The sequence below is a fragment of the Salvelinus namaycush genome, chromosome 7 (genome assembly GCF_016432855.1).
Source record: "Salvelinus namaycush isolate Seneca chromosome 7, SaNama_1.0, whole genome shotgun sequence".
NCBI lineage: Eukaryota > Metazoa > Chordata > Actinopteri > Salmoniformes > Salmonidae > Salvelinus > Salvelinus namaycush.
This window is the reverse complement of record NC_052313.1, coordinates 30634470-30640469: the sequence shown is the minus strand read 5'-3', so window position 1 is coordinate 30640469 and position 6000 is coordinate 30634470.

Genomic DNA, 6000 nt, shown 5'->3' with positions numbered 1-6000 from the left:
ATACCCTATAGTGCAGTACATTTGACCTGAGCTCTATTGGCCCTGGTAAAAAGTAGCGCGCTACATAGGGAATAGGGTACCAGTTAGAACGTTGTAGTGAAAGTCAATAGTCTAGCGAGGTTGTAGTGTTTAGAGACTGGAGGGGAAATGTGGAAAGGTCACATTTACATAAAAAAAAAAATAGGAAGTATGAAGACACAGCTAGCTAGCTCCAAGACAGAGCACATTGAACTACTGTAGTCAAGTACTAAATGTTCACTCAACTAAACCCTGTGCTTATTCTTGATGTCTTAATTATATCAAATATTGATTACATCCCAAATGTCACGGTATTCCGAATATAGTGTTCTACTTCTGACCAGAGGCCACCTTTTCCCTACATAGCGCACTACTTTTGATCAGAGCCCCATGGGCCCTGATCCAAAGTAGTAGGGGAGAGTGGGGTAAGTTGAGCCAAAGTGTTAGTTGAGCCACTCCTTGTTTCTAAAACCATACAGTTTATCATGTGACCAAATATTAGGAAGAGGTCATCATTTCATTGAGTGTGTAAAGGAAGAAAGCATATGGAAAAAGTGGTAAGCAAGTTTAGTCTAAAAAATTGATTTTCACAAAGTCAAATTAATTGATTGTGTTACAGGTTTCATGATGCTTGTATCTAAACCAAAGCAAATAGTTGTGTACATCAGTTGGAGTCTTTATAAGCTACACTATGAGGTCCTAAACCTAGCATGAATTTGCATCCTTGAAGCTGTGTGGGCTAATATAGTCCAAATGTTTGCTTAGGGTCATTATCCTGCTGGAAGGTGAACCTCCGTCCCAGTCTAAAATCTCTGGTAGAGGTTTCCCTCAAGAATTTCCCTATATTTAGCGCCATCATTCCTTCAATTCTGAGCAGTTTCCTGGTCCCTGCCAATGAAAAACATCCCCACTGCATGATGCTGCCACCACCATGCTTCACTGTGGGGTTGGTATTCTCGGGGTGATGAGAGGTGTTGGGTTTGCGCCAGACTTAGCGTTTTCCTTGATGGCCAAAAAGCTACATTTTAGTCTCATCTGACCAGAGTACCTTCTTCCATATGTTTGGGGAGTCTCCCACATGCCTTTTGGCGAACACCAAATGTGTTTGCTTATTTTTGTCTTTAAGCAATGGCTTTTTTTCTGGCCACTCTTCCGTAAAGCCCAGCTCCGTGGAGTGTATGGCTTAAAGTGGTCCTATGGACAGATACTCCAATTTCCGCTGTGGAGCTTTGCATCTCCTTCAGGGTTATCTTTGGTCTCTTCGTTGTCTCTCTGATTAATGCTCTCCTTGCCTGGTCTGTGAGTTTTTGTGGGCGGCCCTCTCTTGGCAGGTTTGCTGTGGTGCCATATTCTTTCCATTTATTAATAATGGATTTAATGGTGCTCCGTGGGATGTTCAAAGTTTCTGATATTTTTTATAAACCAACCCTGATCTGTACTTCTCCACACCTTTGCCCCTGATCTGTTTGGAGAGCTCCTTGGTCTTCATGGTGCCACTTGCTTGGTGGTGCCCCTTGCTTAGTGGTGTTGCAGACTCTGGGGCCTTTCAGAACCGGTGTATATATACGGAGATCATGTGACAGATCATGTGACACTTAGATTGCACACAGGTTGACTTTATTTAACTAATTATATGACTTTTGAAGGTAATTGGTTGCACCAGATCTTATTTAGGGGCTTCATAGCAAAGGGGGTGAATACATATGCATGCACCACTTTTCCGTAATAAAAAATTGGGGAATTTTTGGAAACCTTTTATTTTTTTAAATTTCACTTTACCAAGTTGGACTATTTTGTGCATGTCCATTACATTAAATTACAGGTTGTAATGCAACAAAATAGGAAAAAGGGGGATGAATACTTTTGCAAGGCACTGTATATTGCAATGTATGTATGAAATCAAGATGCATTTTTATTGTTACAGAGCAGACATCATCATGCCCCTTTTATACAAATGTAAAACAAGCAGGGGTCTAGCCCCCCTTGAGGTTCTTGAGAGAGCAGCCACGGAAGTAAGAGAAGGGAAGAAGTCCATTTGAGCAGCAGCAAGGGATAAACAAATGACTGAATGACAATGAAGAGGTACAATGTCAAAAAAAGAAAATGAACATGTACGTGCTGTTAGGTTCTAATTTTCAGAGTAAATAACTCACGGACACTAGAGAAGCTTAACCAAGTTGACGTCTTCCCAAAGGGTTGACACAGCTGGATTCAGACAAAAACATGTTTCCACCACAAGTATATATACTCCACTTTAGGCCCTCCTCCTTCTCTCCAATCCTTACATCTTATGGTTCGACAGGAGAAGGGTAATATGATAATAAACCATCATTTCTCCCCTCAGGCGATCTGACCTGACCTCAACCCCTCCTTCGCCTAATCCACAGATGTCCATCCGCTTCCCCTATAGCAATCCTGTGACTTCCTCCTGTCCACCCAACACTGCGGATAACCATAAACTTCTGATGTAAAAACCAGTCTCTTTCACTCCTTTATATACTATGCTTCTGCGTATGACAATGTTCCAAGTTTCACCCAGAATCTAACAGTGCGCAAAAGAGAGGCTATGATAGAGTAGCAGAGGCACACAAGGTCTTATGGCATGACATGAAGTCTGAGCTTGCTAAACATATCAAGAGTCTTGTGGACCAGTTTAATGGGCTTAGTAGCCTCAAATTGGCACATCGAAACAACAACCCTGTTCCAGACAACTGGTCAAGAAATGGAAGGGTAAGTGATATTGAACAGAGAGATCTACTGTGTCTCTGAATGTAGGCATACATTTAAGATATACAATATATCTCACCCCCATTCCATGAATTACACTTTGATCTACCAGTACCATCACCCACTGTCACAGGACACCATCACCCTTACCCCATTGCGGCTCAACTTACCCTGTCCCTATATGCTCAACTTAACCCATACCCGGAGAGACTTCTTATCTTTTTGTAGTTGTTTTCAAAACTGTTATGTTTACATGTATTCTGATTATTTCTGTAGATATCTTTGTTAGAAATAATACTACATTCCCCTTGATGTAGTGATGCTGAATGTAAAAAATGTCTGAACATGCCCCACTCTCCCCTACACTATATAGGGAATAGGGTGCCATTTGGGACACAGACATAGTGCACTTTAGTTTACCCAGTGCTAAATCCTGCTGTCTTATAATTACACAGACAGAACAGTCTGCATTTTGTTATTATGGATCTGGTCAAAAATAGTGTATAAACTATGTAGGGAATAGGGCGCCATTTGGGACACAACCAGGTAGTATTTATCTCTGGTACATTGGTAATGACCATGCTGTACACATCTCTACTCCACAATCACAGACAAACAGATGCATCTATCTGATCTGCTGTGCTAGGAGTCAACACTTCCTCTCTTAATGTTCCTTTGTTTCTACCTCTAAGTGGAGATAGACATAAAAAGCTTTGGCCTGCGTGCCCCAAAGACATGAGGGATCACTTTGGTGTTTTTTTGGTCTCAGCAATCTTGGGCAGGAAAGACTGCTTTCTTTTCTTTCCTCTTTCATCTCAGTCAGACAACATGGAGGATTTGCGCTCTCTCCTTTTGTCTTTTCTTTTCTTCTGATTCTCTCCCTCTACCAGTGGCAGTGACATTAATCCTCATACTTTATACTGTATTCAGCCCAGGCCACATCAAATGTTTAATCGAGTTAAGGTTCCAAGTTAGTGCCATCATCTCTCCATGTCAGTTTAAATTAGTGATCTGTCATATTCAGCTGTAAAGGCAGTCGGGCGAGGCGTAACTGAAAGGTTACACATCTTATAGTCTTATCGTTCTACCGTATCATGACCAATTTGTTCATGTAACTACCAGGTGACAGGAACAAGTGGTTTCTTCCTCCTCCTTGGCCAATCGACAACTCTAAACCTTTTGAGTGGGCAGAGATGATCCATAAGGCATGACAACACACCGTGTCCCTATAATGTTCTGCATATCACATCAACCTATGTCCAGATTAGCAGAACAACCAGAACACAACTGTATCCAATCAATTTCTACGCTGTATCTATGACTATTATGGTGGACCCCTTCTGGAGTCCTGTTTCCCCAGACTTCCTCCACCCCTAGAACACTGAAAATACCCCAAAAAGAGACCTTGCTTTCGATAAGCCCATACGTTCAATTTGTTCTGCCAATTACGATCTGCCAGCCTGCCAGTGTGATGAAGGCCACTGCTCAATGGGGTGGAACGCCACCCTGTCGTACCCCACCCCTCTCCTCCTATCGCACTCCGCCCGACAAAGCAGGACCAAGAGGGACTGAGAGGGGCCGAGGCCCCCTGCCTTTTCTGGGGGCCCAGTCAAGAATTGTCTGACAGATTGGCTGAGGCACTAACCAGTCAGGTCTTCAAAGAAACAAAGAGGTCGGGGGAGACCGGGAGAAGAAGAATGGGCTGGCAAATGAGAAAGAGACATGTTGAAAGGGACAAGAGCGGAGTTGAAGGAGATAGAGGGAAAAAAACATATTGAACTGATAGAGAGAGCAACCTTTTGACCATCTGTTCTGTGGAGGATGACAACAGCCCTCATCTGTATTTTTAGTACCATACAACAGACTAAATTATGCTGTCAGGAAGATGAAAGAGACTGGACAGGCTTGGAGAGGAAGCAAAAAAGAGCCAAATATGTTGACAGAAAAAATAATAAACATGACTCACAGTGCAAATATGGGTAATTCACATTTACATAACTTAACAGACGATCTTATCCAGAGTGACTTACAGGAGCAATTAGGGTCAAGTGGCACATCAGCAGATTTGTCACCTAGTCAGCTCGGGGATTCGAACCAGAGACATTTTGTTTACTGGCCCAACACTCTTTTCCGCTATGCTACCTGCTGCCGCGGTTATGTTTGGAGTATTCCAATATCAAAATAGCTTGGAACAGTTGATAATAAGAGCCACCGGTCGCATTATAATATGCTACTAATGAGATACTAATGATAAAGCATTTGATTTGGTATAGCACATTTCATAAACCCAGTGTGCTTGAACAAAGCCAAGCCACATCACACTTCCTTCCTGGAGCTAATACATTTACATTTTCTGTCTAAGCATGGTTGAGTAATTCCTCTCTGACTTTGTTCTGAAGTGGAAATAAGTAAAAAAAACAACATGCACAAAATCTGCATCTCAAATCCAATCCTATTCCCTATACTGTATAGTGCACTACTTTTGAGCAAGGCCCATATTGGGACACACCTTAAAACACTCAACACTTCAAAATATTCATTTCATGATTGCTTTAAATTAAATATAGTTTTTTCCTCCCTCTCCTCTTTCCAGATGATCATTTTTCTCTATTCTAAACAGGGATCAGATTTTCTGTGACCATGTTAAATGGAGGCTTTGTAGGTACTGGCATGCATCTAATTTCCCAAATCTTGATGGCAATTTGAAAAACAAATTGCTTTGTCTCTGACTGGGCAAGGCAGGGCAATATAATGTAGTTTTAAGTTTCATATTTTGTGCCTATACATCCTTATAAAGATCAGTTTGTGTAGGACATACAAACTGAGAGAGAAAAATAGATACTTTTTTATCTTCCTTTTCTCTCTCTTCCTCTTTCTCGGTTTTCTACTTCGCTGCTCAAGGAAATAAGTCACCCCTCTCTGCCTCCATCTCCACATAAGCTCCTTTATTCACTTGCAAATACTGAAAGATAAAATTAGTGGCTTTGGTGGCACAAAAACCCATCCCTGCCCACCCTGTATAACAATATCATATAATTTTGTTCTTTTCTCTCGCGCTCATTGTTTTATTCCAGCTCTCTTGCACTTTCTCTGTCTTTCAATCGCTGGTGCACCTCTCTCTCTCTCTCTTTCTCTCTCTCTCTCTCTCTCTCTCTCTCTCTCTCTCTCTCTCTCTCTCTCCCTCTCTCTCTCTCCCTCTCTCTCTCTCTCTCTCTCTCTCTCTCTCTCTCTCTCTTTCAATTTCAATTTAAGGGA